The sequence below is a fragment of the Rutilus rutilus genome, assembly GCF_951802725.1.
Source record: "Rutilus rutilus genome assembly, chromosome: 1".
Classification (NCBI taxonomy): Eukaryota; Metazoa; Chordata; class Actinopteri; order Cypriniformes; family Leuciscidae; genus Rutilus; species Rutilus rutilus.
In genome coordinates this window covers 56,469,968-56,481,499 of record NC_140209.1, presented here as the reverse complement: position 1 = coordinate 56,481,499, position 11,532 = coordinate 56,469,968, and the positions used below count along the sequence as shown (strand labels likewise).

Sequence of the window (11,532 nt, the reverse complement as noted above, 5' to 3'; positions counted from 1 at the left end):
ATTTAAATATTAAAAAGCAATTTTTTAATATTCTATCTAAACGTGAAACACGTGCAATTTGTCCATGGATCCGCTGAAATGTGAGCTATATTTGGAGGCGAAATCAAAAGCAACTCAAAACTATGACGTGCTCTTGTGTTTATATCGAAGACGCATTATGCAAATGAAGAGTGTGTTGCGCTTTATATGGAAATGTGTTTGTGTGATTCTGTGAGTAAGATTTAGTGATGAAAGCATCGTATCACTCATATGCATGGATCCGCAGACGAAATGTGTGAGGCAAAAATCAAAAACAACACAAAACTTCATCGTTTATTTCAGACTGCAGTTTAGACTGCAGTGTCACAGCTGACTGATATTGATGCTCTGGACGGCCCCTCTCCGCAAGAATCCATTTAGAGACGTGTGTGTGTGCGCGCGCGTGTGACTGACAGGCGGAGAGTGTGTGTGTGTGTGTGTGTGTGTGTTGGTATGTGTGAGATGGACAGATACGGAGTGGAGAGAGGTGAGATGAATATGAAGGCGGGGAGAAAAATGGAGGGATAGCATGAATATGTGAGTGAATTACAAAAGAGGAAAAATGTATACCAACATCTGCAATAACATACTAGACGCATCTACTGGAGAAAAAAAAAAAAAAAAGGTCGCAACTGTATTCCCAAGGTTAAGAGCGTCACTCTGCATGTAAAATAACCCAAGACATCAGCAGACTAGATCATGTGCCAAACGCTTGCTGGGGGAGGCGTATGATCACAATCCTCTATCACAGTATGAGTCATATTATAAATAAATGCCAGTAAAAATATGAGATAGAATACCAAATAAATGATGTAACAATATTATTATTTAATGTTATATTAATATTTAATATTATTATTACATACCACCATATCATATTATATCACTATTTTTTTTTTTTTTTTGATGATCCAGTCAATTAAATATTTCACCTTTAGACTTTTTCCATTTAGAACGTGATTAATACAAACCAAAATATAACTGTAAGCTGCCAGTAAAATATAATATTTTGATATATACCTATATTTACCTTAATCTATTTTTATTTTCCATTAAAATATTTAAACATCATACTTTTACGTTTGATATCTAAACAAGATATATTTAAAATATTCTGACATTATTCCAATGACATTCTTCTTTTAAACACAAACCTTACTCTAATTTTTACCTTATGATTTATGCTTAAAATGTAATTAATTAAATAAATAAATAAGTATTGTTGAAATAAATAATAAATAAACACATTGTTTTAAGGATTAAGTTTTTCTACATTTTTACTACATTTTTCTTTCTCTGATGACATTCTTATTTTAAACTCAAACCTTTCTCTATTTTTACCTTATGATTTATGCTTATACTGAAATTAAATAAATAAATATAGTTGAAATAAATAATAAATAAATAAACACATTGTTTTAAGGATTAAGTTTTACTACATTTTTACTACATTTTTCTTTCTCTGATGACATTCTTATTTTAAACTCAAACCTTTCTCTATTTTTTACCTTATGATTTATGCTTAAAATGAAATTAAATAAATAAATATAGTTGAAATAAATAATAAATAAATAAACACATTGTTTTAAGGATTAAGTTTTACTACATTTTTACTAAATTTTTCTTTCTCTGATGACATTCTTATTTTAAACACAAACCTTACTCTATTTTTACCTTATGATTTATGCTTAAAATGCAATTAAATAAGTATAGTTGAAATAAATAATAAATAAATAAATAAACACATTGTTTTAAGGATTAAGTTTTACTACATTTTTTACTACATTTTCTTACTCCAATGACATTCTTATTTTAAACTCAAACCTTTCTCTATTTTTACCTTATGATTTATGCTTTTAATGAAATTAAATGAATAAATATAGTTGAAATAAATAATAAATAAATGAATTGTTTTAAGGATTAAGTTTTACTACATTTTTACTACATTTTTCTTTCTCTGATGACATTCTTATTTTAAACTCAAACCTTTCTCTATTTTTACCTTATGATTTATGCTTTTAATGAAATTAAATGAATAAATATAGTTGAAATAAATAATAAATAAATGAATTGTTTTAAGGATTAAGTTTTACTACATTTTTACTACATTTTTCTTACTCCAATGACATTCTTATTTTAAACTCAAACCTTTCTCTATTTTTACCTTATGATTTATGCTTTTAATGAAATTAAATGAATAAATATAGTTGAAATAAATAATAAATAAATGAATTGTTTTAAGGATTAAGTTTTACTACATTTTTACTACATTTTTCTTACTCCAATGACATTCTTATTTTAAACTCAAACCTTTCTCTATTTTTACCTTATGATTTATGCTTTTAATGAAATTAAATGAATAAATATAGTTGAAATAAATAATAAATAAATGAATTGTTTTAAGGATTAAGTTTTACTACATTTTTACTACATTTTTCTTTCTCTGATGACATTCTTATTTTAAACTCAAACCTTTCTCTATTTTTACCTTATGATTTATGCTTTTAATGAAATTAAATAAATAAATATAGTTGAAATAAATAATAAATAAATAAACACATTGTTTTAAGGAATAAGTTTTACTACATTTTTCTTTCTCCGATGACATGCTTATTTTAAACACAAACCTTACTCTATTTTTACATTATGATTTATGCTTAAAAAAAAAAAAAAATACTGGAAAACAAGGAAAAAAATAACGATTAGGAAAATGATTTTGCACTGCCATGCCTATTTTTTTGAAAATCAAATGAAAAATATCAAGCAAATTAAAACTTGATGAAGCAAATCAAAAGATCAGATTATCATAAATGATTAATACTTGTGGTTTCAGAGCAAACCCAGCTTCACAAATAAACACGACACAGAGCTAAAAAATGACATTATAATGACTCTGAATTCTGATTGGATGAGCCACATCAAAGCAGTTCCAAAATAGCTGATATAAACACTTCCAGTGAATTCTATATTAATGCGGCAAGTTGTGACGTTGCCCTGCAACCATAAACCGCTAAACCCTGCTTCACGTTTCTGCCCTCAAAAACAAGTTCTTGGCCATCTTGACTGACTCTGTATTTGTGCAGTTTTCCATATTTTCTCATTGCTCTCATGTGTAAATAACATAACGCAGTCCTGCCCGTGTAAATACAGCTATACCGCGCTCATGCAAAATCTGTAAAAGCTGATAAATTTCTACCGCCGCACAGTCTATACCATCACGTCGCCCAGCCCTACACGGTGCTATATCGTATTTTGTCAGTGAATATAGCGTGGAGGCTGATGCAATCCACTGAAACTGTCACACACCTGAGGGTCAGTCAGAGAACAACCATGAAAAACAGAACGAGAGAGAGCGAGAGAGAGAGAGGGGGGTATCGGAAACCGTCGGCTCTTTCAAGAATAGAAGGTGATGGGAAAGAAATTAGATAGAGGCGGTGGGAAAGAGTAGACAGAGAGAGAGAGAGACAGACGGATATGAGGTGAAGAGAGGAAAGACAGCACCCCTCCCCCTTCCGCTGTTTTCTAGGTGCGAGAGTCCTGAGCAACAATCTGGCACGGCTCAAAACAGATCCATAAGGTCAGGACGGGGCAGAGCGAGCGAGGGAGGAAGAGAGGAGAGGAGCGATGGAGGAATTATTTATCTCCAGATGCCGCTGTCTATGCAGCACTGGGCTCAGCAGTCTTTTTACAGGAAATGACTGGATGAAGAGAAGAAATAAACAACAAACTCGACGGTCAGGGGGTCAGATGTGTGACACCGTAATGAATCGACGCCACGGGAACGTATAACCGTGATGTCATATTTACAGACGAGTGATCTGTTTGAGGTTGAAGTGTGTGATTTCTGCTCTAGTAGTGGCAGTGTAAAAAATAATAATTGTTTCCTAACAAATTTCCTGGACACTCCCCGCCATCTGCCATTGGCCAATCAAACAGACAGTCCCGCCCTAAACTCAAAGCATTGGTTGGGTCAGTGTGCACCACTTACTTACATGATTTGATGTAATATAATATTATATAATATTTTCAATTGTAGTCTTTTAAAAAGGTGCTAAGTGCAATGTAGTGTTGTCAGAAATGTAGGTTTTTCGATACATGTGTTCGATACATCGATACTGAAATCTGCAGAATAGTTACACGATACCAGCTGCACTTTCTCTCTCTCTCTCTCATCTCTCTGACTCACAAACTCATCTCTCCTCACTCACTCGCTTCATTTGCTCCGGATGAATATTGTTGCTGTTAAAGGGCTTGAATTTCGACATGAGATTGCGTGTATTGCGCATAATCTTACTCATTCCCATAGATCTAGTGCTCACATCCAAAGTGCGCTCACATAAAGCCACCTCTCAGTACTAAATTGCGCTTAAACAGTCAAAAACACACAAAATAATGTCAAAATGCCAGTCTTGGCGAGCGTTCATGTAAACACAGTCAGTTGTTTTAAGTGAACCTAAACAGTTGAGAAAGAAAACGCATGTGTAACAGTAATGGATCGGTGTGTCGGCTCTTAAAGTGACAGCAGCCTAATATACCTGCTACCAAAAAATATCTATATGGCAGCTTTTCCCCGTGGTATCGATGTCAGAATTGTGGCCAGTGAAAATGCTAGTCGCTAGTAACTTTGGAAAACCACTAGCGACACTGACTGGTGACCAATAAAGTTAGTCAAGGCCTGTTTTGTACGGGTAATTAAGTAAAAATGATTCTTTCTCTGCACATATTGTTGGCTAAAACCCCTTCACACCAAGGACGATAACTATGATAATGATAAAGATATAGTTCTAAAAAATCATTCTCAATATAAAAGAACAGCAGAGTTCATGCCACAGCTGTAACAATAACGGCACAGAGAAACAATGTTGATGATATCACTTTCAGAAGAACGCTTTTTTCCAGCGGATTAACGATACAAATATTGACAGCCAATCAGAATCCATGCTGCTTCAAAGACCTCAAGCATTTAATGCGACAGACGACCAAACGATGCCGTCCACTGCTGTTGACGCTAATATAGTTATCTTTATTGATATCTTTATAGTTATCGTTCTGAGTCTGGCCTTCATGTGTGATCTGGCTTGATCTCTCGTTTTCTGGGCCATTAATTGTGGATGTGCATGTTTGTGTAACTGTCTGTGTGTGGCTGTCCGTTATGGACTCATGCCCTGTTGTTTCTGATTGTGTGCGTGTTTATGCCCCTCATTTCCACGTGTGTCTGATCATACACATCTGTATGCGATTGGGAGCGTGTGACGCATGGCGTTGGTGGTGGGCCTATGCTGCACGGTGAAATCGCTTGGATGTCATCCAGCTCAGTGGAAGGTCATCTAGCGTTTCTCCAAATAGATCCAGCCTTCATTTCCACTCCACAGCCGCTGTATTTACCAGTCCACTGGCCCAGAACGCTAGTGCACACACACATGCGCACACAAACACTCCTGCTTCCTGCCACGCCTCACTACTGACAAACCGATTGCTGAGAAACGAGCACTTAATAAAAAAATAAAAAAAGAGGCATTTATTTTGAGCTTCGCTTCATTTGTTATGAAGGAAGTAACGTTTCCAGTGCTTTCCATGGCTTAGTGTTAAGCGCAATTGAATTGAACTGAAACGGCATCACTCACGTAGGCAATACGCGTTTGATTTGTTTCTAGGGTGTTCTAGGAAGTGTTATTATCACTGATGAATTGAAAATATTTAATAATGTTTTTTGTATAAAAAAAAATATATAAAAAAAACTAATATTACTGTGAAAATTTAAACTGAAAAAAAAAATTAATTATGACTTTAGAGCTAAGTAAAATACAATAATTTTTTAAAAGTTTATAGTTTCATTTTTAGAAAACGTTAATGTATATTGTAAAACTTTCCATTAAACATGATAATGCCACTGTATAGCAATAACAAAAGACTTTGACGATCAACTTAATGCTGTTAAACATTTTTAAATGATAACCGTTAACTTTGGCAGCCCTAAATTAATAAAACAATAGTAAAATAATATCAACAAATAAACATGACTAAAACAACATTAAATGATCATTTGTTTTTTACATAAAATAACCCCGAAAACTAAACAAAACTGAAAATTAGTATTAGTTGTGGCAGGTCACGTTCATCAAGCTCACATCAGTTGACTCTCAGCTATTGCATATCACTGTCTCCATATATAAGATATTATATTATAATCAGTATTATCAGCAGCTATCATGTTTCTCAGGAGCTCATTACCCTCCTCCATCCCCAGCTCCTCCTCTTTCCAGTCAGGATTGGCATTCTGATTCCCCTTTGAATCAGACTAAATTCTCGAATTACGTTGTACATTAAAATATTGAATTAATGATATCTGCAATACCTTCATGTTGGTTCTGTTCTGTTTACCCATAAGGGGGGTTATTGCTGCTCTTATCCATCATGCTAGGCTGCATGGATGCGCAGGGAGTTCTTGCCCAGAACAGAACCATACCGCTAAAACAAACTGTATTCTAATTGTCAATCGTATTTGACGATAGTGGTGCTGACAGGACTTGCTGGTTCAATCTGGTTAAGGTGTTCTGGGTGGTAGCTACCCAGCAAGCAATAGCTGTCATTTCACCGTCTAGGTTAACTATAGGCTCGATATAGTTCAGCTATGAGTAACCCACTTCTAGCCAAAATAACCTTGAATTTGGTTACATGTCATTTTTTGCCAAAATAATTGGCGAGATGCATGATATTCCATCATGTAAGCAAAGTAAACAGTGATTACAAGGTGTTTGGTTTCATTTCTTCACTCATTTCATTTCTTTGTTAAATAATTGATGAGATTAATTGGTTTAGACGTCTATTAAATTTTCACTGACAGCCCAAATTTTGCCTTGTTTTAGCCTAGAGGTCAAGGCTGTGTTTGGACGGCTATTAGTATTGCTTGCTGGGTGTAACCCCTCCACCCCTCCGGTTCTACTCGCACCGCTCCGAGTGGGATTCGAACCGGCGTTTCCACGCTAACAAGGGCGCTAATGACCGCAGCCTCCTGAGGCCAGGAGAGTGAGGTTTACACACACAGTCTGAGTTACACTAGGGTTACTCAAACATCTCTCTGATATATTCCAATACATGATTAAAGTCCTTCCTTCAATGCAAGTCTTTGAGTGTTCAAATAACAGCGCAACTTCCTCAACAAGCAACGCGATGTGAGGTTCATTCATGTCCATGGCACAAACAATAAGCCGCTAGGGTTTAATATTTAGGGTTAATGGTTTAGAACAAACCCCTAACCCTGAGTATGAGCAACAATTATAGCCATGCATTACCAAGGACAGTAATAAGTGGAAAAGGGCATAGAAATCTTTGGCAAATATATGGCAAAGCTCAAATCTACTGGTTCAGGTGGAACGCACAGGTTCGAGCCTCCGCAGAGACCGAGTGAAAGCATTTGCATGTGATTTATTTGTGTCCCAATTCTGACTGTATGTGATCCATACCACATCCCCTCGGGAGAGACCAGCTGCACAGACCAATTTACCACCTAGCATCAGCACATCCCGGGCCACGAGTGTGCGACACTATCAAGGGCACCTACAGGTGGTGTGAGATCTCCAGTGGCGTTGTTCGATCTCTTCCGGAGTCCGCAGAGCAACGAGGGGGATTGCGTGGGATTTTTTTTTAACGACTCTCAGGGGCCGGTGGGAACAGATGAGAGGGGGAGGGGGGATTTTAAGCCGTACTGTTGCAGATGATTTTTTTTCCTCCATGATCACAGCAGCACAGGCGCATTTGAAAAGTTCTGCGGCCTCAAACAGTCGTTTGAATTACATAACCGTTAGAAGGAGGGCGACGGCGCATAGTCTAACGTTAGCGTCAACCGCACAACAAGGTACTATAGTCAAAAAGGGGTCTGCTTTTGAAAAGGAACCAAAAACTAATCCTTTCATAGCACTACAAAAGCTGACAACCGCGTTGGTTTGATTTCAGAAGATCTCATGGCTTGTCTTCGCTGGCAGACACAATTAGTTCAATGTCTATAAGTATTGCTGCGTCAAACAGTATGTGTGTGTTGAGTTACATGCGTCTTTGTGGGAGTGTGTGTGTGTGTGTGTGTCGGGGTTGAGGAAGGAGAGAGACGATCTCTTGGGGGACGACGTGTATCGGGACAGTAAAGTGGGCCATGAATACACATCTCTGTCTTAGATTTGGAAAATGCTGTTAAGCCTCTTTAAAAGCACAAAATATATACAGTAATTACTCTGTCCTCTCCTCTTTGTACATGGCAATAATCCTTTTCTAAATTTAATTTGAAAAAAAATCACAACATTACATTTACTTGAGAAGCAAAATTGTACAATATATTAAGACCTGTTTTGTCAAATAAAGCTTGAATTAAGAATACATCTAATACAGTTTAGTGAGGTTTGTGCTTAAAACAAAACAAAAACAACGGCAACAGGTTATTTTTGATATGAAACAAAGTCTCAGCTTTCAAATTCTGTCAATTTTATTACAAAAGTCCGTTTTGATGCTCTTAAATGTGGCGTGACAGATCGCTGTAGCGATCAGAAGGTATGTTGAAAGATACAGTACAGCTTACTATATCGTGTCTCGTTTGATGATTGTTTCAAACGTGGAACAATGTCACGTAAAGCTATTCAATGACCTATAGCTAGAAAAACTTTATTGAGGAGCATTTTGCGAAATAAATGCACTATATTACATATTTATTCTATTTTTTACTCTTGTATCATTAAAAATGAATTGTTAATTATAACCTTTAATAACAATACCAGCAACTTAGGGTACGTTTACACGACAACGATATGCTTAAAACTGAGAAGTTTTTCCTTTGAGTTTTCCACGTACAGACGACACCATTCTCTTTTCAAACGGATCTGCGCAAACGTCTTAAAACCCTGTATTCTGCTGCCAGGCCATTAGATGGCGATGAAACACATAATACGCATGTGCATGACGTCATCGTTTTCAGAGATTCGCGTTTTTGTTGTTTACACGGAGACCGTTTTCAAAAACTTGCACTTTGAAACCCGTTTTCAAAACTTTGCGTTTTCAGGCACCCAAAACGCCTTTGTCGTGTAAACGGGCGGCCAAAAGCATACAAAGTTTTACGTTTTTAGTTTAAAAAACGGTGTCGTGTAAACAGCCCCTCAGTTGAGAGAGATTTGTTTCCCAGACAGCAACATAGTTTCGGCCCAGATCCGGCCCACATCTGGTACGCATTGAATCCACACGCAAGAATTTTCAGCCCAGGTATTTGGCTTTCAAAATCCACTTGGCTAAAAAAACATCTGAGAGAGCACGTCTGAACTGTGCGTGGATACAGGCCACCACCAGCAGCGGAAAACAATGCCCTCGGCACTTTACCGTCGGCAAAGACAATGGGTGCCCTGCGCCGCCGGCGCTGATAATGGTGCAGGCACGCTGCTGGCACACACACGCCACGTCAAAACAGAGTGAAAGAGAGAACGAATGGGAGAACACTGCAGATGAAGGGACGCAGACAGCAGAGATGCCCAACCCACTGCCTGTCTGTCTGATGTGTGCGTTTGCGGCCGTGTGTGTGTAATCATGAGTGCGTGTGTAGGCTGTAGTGCTTCCATCGCCTGGGAGGGCCCGTCAAAGAGGACACCACGAAAGCTGGGGTGACAGAAACACACCCCTCCTCCACAAAAACACACGCATGCACAGGCACGCTAGCCGGCCAGAGAGGCCGCAGACTGCTCTCGGCCGTGTGACGCTAACTAGCCGCGCTTCCATTATTAATGTCAGTCGTACTCCGGACACACTCGCGGTGCAGTTAGCCTGTCTGTACTCATCCACGCACACACAAGGACAAGCAAACATTCTCCTCTGCGTCTCGGCTCGCCTCTAGACTGCTAACACCCGCGTCCTGCTACAGGCGATCAGGGTGTAGAGCGCTGCACACTGCTGTCTGTCTCTGGGCTTTTGTGCGGAGAAGTAGGCTATGCTCCAAAATAGCATCTTACCATACTACTCATACTATTTGCAGCATTACAGAGCTTGGGATTTGGAATACCCAAATAACCTACAACATTTGCCAAAATGTGCAGCACTATATAATAGTAGGGTACAACGGTGTAAAAGGCTCCTTTGATTTTGTTTTCCTCTAAATCAGTAGATGGCACAAAAACTCGTGCTTTTTTAAGGTGCACGTGGAAATTTGTCTGATCCTTGACGCGATCGCGGGCAGCAGCGCAAAGTTGATTCTGTGCTAATTTGATCTAATATTTTATGTTTTTAAAATGTTGATTTAAGTAGCGAATGAGAATCGCTTGTTAATGATTGCTTGTAGAATCTTGTTGATGATTTTCAGTTTTGTTCAAGGTAATTAAAGCAACAGTTTTGGTAAAAGTATGGTATTTGGAGTAAAAAGCACCCCTGCTTTTTGGGCGAAAGGCACAATTATAAACATTATAATTAATATCTGGCTAACTTCTCCATTTGTTGACATGACATGGTTAGATTCAGATGGTAAATATCATATTTTAAGTTGGGTGTCCACCTTAGAGATAATACCCATATTTATAATGACACCATCATATTTAGAAATATGATATTAATCATGTCATATAATAAACTATGATTTAATGTTACTACTGTAAATGTATATACAATTATTATAGGATCTCATTCAATGCTTTCAGAATCTTTACTTTTTAAAATATATTTTTATATTAACATATTTTAATGTCTATTAGTATAGTATATTAGTATATATATTGGACAAAATGTAATTATTTTATTTATCAAAATAAACAGAAAATAGTGCACACTTTGCTAAAGTGGTTGTTTTGAACATTATTAAAAATATATTATTTTAGCTAAAGTATTTGTATAAAGACAATGTGCCCACCTCGTCACCTCATACATTTATATACATACTTTTTTTTTTCTGCAGTCATACACTTTGGGAGTAGTGAAAAGCACGTTTCACTTAAGGTGTGCCTTCAGCCCCGTTGTACCCTATAGTGTATAATATACAACAAAGCACATTGTAAATTTGTTCATAATTTCATACTAACATACTACTCTTATATTTGTAGTATGTATATTGTGCATGAAGGGAGCTTGTATACATGGAATACCAAATAACCTTCAACATTTGCCAAAATGTGCAGTATACCGGTTATTTTAAAAGCACCATACTAATATACTACTCACACTATTTCTGCAGTATGCAGTATGTACTGTATATTGCGCATGAAGAGAGTTTGTATGCATGGAATATCACAATGACCTATTTGCCAAGTATTTGTAGAGGCCTAATATACAACAAAGCACATTGTAAATATGTTTGGAATTCCATACTAATATACTACTCCTATTATTTTTGCAGTATGTGTATGTAGCATGTATGTTGTGCACGAAGGGTGGTTGAATGCATGGATTACCAAATAACCTACTACATTCGCCAGAATGTGTAAAATATAGGGCAGCACAGCTATGGTTAGAATTGATACTAACATATACTCCTCATGCTTCTGCAGAATGTATATTGAGAAC

The 11,532-nt window shown here is 36.9% G+C and overlaps 1 protein-coding gene across 1 annotated transcript in view; it reads left to right on the top strand.

Moving 5' to 3' along the window:
* Positions 1 to 11,532, top strand: part of rai1 (retinoic acid induced 1) — a 56,655-nt gene that overhangs the window by 644 nt on the left and 44,479 nt on the right. The gene's annotated exons all lie outside the window — the stretch shown is intronic.